Below are 2,117 nucleotides of genomic sequence, written 5' to 3'. Positions count from 1 at the left end.
GGGAGTGGAGGAAGTCCTGATATGTTACCAGGGATTAGGGGCGATCAGGTTTTGCCAACTTAATTATTCATCTTTTCTGGACAACTGGTTCAAAAATCCCATTTTTTACAGACACATTGGAAATCCATAATAAATGTTAAAGGGGATGTCCCATGAACAGAGTTCATTTTAATTAATACATCTTGGAATAACAAGTTCCACAATTGGATGTGTTAAAAAAAATGTTCCTGTCCTGAGATAATCTTAAGCCCCCGTCACACACAGCGATCTCGCTAGCGAGACACTTACCAGCGACCAATATAAACCTAGCGCTCAACTTAAAGGTATTTGCAAGGAGGTTTATTGTAGTACACGAAAAATGACGTTTGGTTGAATGTGACCTTCTTCAGTTACATGTGGTATATAGATTGTGTAGAGCTTATAGGCATCTGTCAGAAAGGACAATGGGGCAAATGTGCCTCCAGAAGCGGTGAGATGGCCGGTGGACACGGCATCTGGAGGCACGCTCGCCCCTCTCCTATATTCTGACAAGCTCATTACCTCAGAGAGATCATTCTCCTCAATGCTTAAAGCACCAGCGTCCTTTCTGATAGATGCCTATAAGCTCTACACCAGTGCTTCTCAACCTTTCTAATGCCGTGACCCCGCAATAAAGTTCCTCAAGTTGCGGTGACCCCAAACCAAAAAATAATTTTGGTGGCTATTTTAAAACTGTAATTTTGCTACAGTTATGATGCGGAATGTAAATACCTGATATGCATTATGTAGCGGTCTCGCAGGCTCTCTTAGCTCTCCGCCTCTTGCCTCTCTGCCTCTTGCCTCTCCGCCTCCTAGGCTTGCTGTGTCCGCCCACTGATGACGTCAGCAAGCGCCGGACACAAGTAATGCACTGCTATGGACTGTGGAGCGCTCCCCCCACTTCCCCTGCCCCTTAGGCCACGGACGGATGGTGCAATCATGTCTGCGCATGCGCGCAGGCATTCAGTTTGGAACGCGCATCCATAACGGCGTGCATTCTAGCTGAATAGCGCTGCTGCAGGCGGTAGCACGACCTCTCAGCGGCTAAATCTATTGGAAATATGTATTTTCCAATGTCTTTAAGCGACCCCTGTGTTTTGGTCGTTCGACCCCCGCCGGGGTCGCGACCCACAGGTTGAGAACCGCTGCTCTGCACAATCTATATACCACACGTAACTGAAGAAGGTCACATTGACCGAAACGTCTTTTTTCGTGTACTACAATAAACCTCCTTGCAAATACCTTTAAGTTGAGCGCTAGGTTTATATTTGTTGCTTTAACGGTTTGGGAACCTAACCTTAGCACCATCTTGAGTTGTGCTCACGGTGTTATTTCTATACTTACCAGCGACCGGCCCACCTGCCGGGTATCACTGATCGTCCTGGAATGGCCAGGACATTTTTTTGATCGCTGGTCTCCCGCTGGCCAGCACGCATCGCTGCGTGTGGCAGGCGTGAGACCAGCGATCAGTGAGCTGGAGCTGGTAACCAAGGTAAACATCGGGTTTCTAAGTGCCATGCGTCGCTTAGAAACCCGATGTGTACCTTGGTTACCAGCTCCCTGCATCAGCGCGCTGGTAACTAAGGTACACAGTGGGTAACTAAGCGACATGCGTCGCTTGTTACCCGCGTGTCGCTGGTGCTGATCGCTGGTGAAGATGCCTGTTTGGCAGATCACCAGCGATCATGTAGCGACTCACTAGCAATCCTGACAAGTTCACATCGTTGTCGGGATCGCTGGTGCCGTCGCCCTTATACCTGTGCCCCTGCTGAGTTCTGTGTATTGGCTGTGTCCCACCGTGCAGTGCTGCTTTAGTTCATGGTGGGCACATACCACAGCTGTTGGGCAGGGGGAGCATAAATCACTTATGATAAATAAGCATGCAGACAACATAGCAGGGGTTCACAGCTGGTGGTTCATGAGATAACCCATTTCCCTGCCTGTTTTATCACAGGAGCGATTGTGTCTGCTGCATTTCCAGCCTTCTGAGCTCATCATAATTCAAGTCTTAGAGGAAGGAGGCTCAGTGGACGCTGAGTTTATATGTCCTCTCTCCTTCTGTACTTGTGGGTGCCTTGTATTTCTCATGTTTATTGTAC

This window comes from Dendrobates tinctorius, unplaced genomic scaffold (genome assembly GCF_039654945.1).
Source record: "Dendrobates tinctorius isolate UK_male_01 unplaced genomic scaffold, ASM3965494v1 ptg000157l, whole genome shotgun sequence".
NCBI lineage: Eukaryota > Metazoa > Chordata > Amphibia > Anura > Dendrobatidae > Dendrobates > Dendrobates tinctorius.
This window is presented reverse-complemented; position numbering follows the sequence as displayed.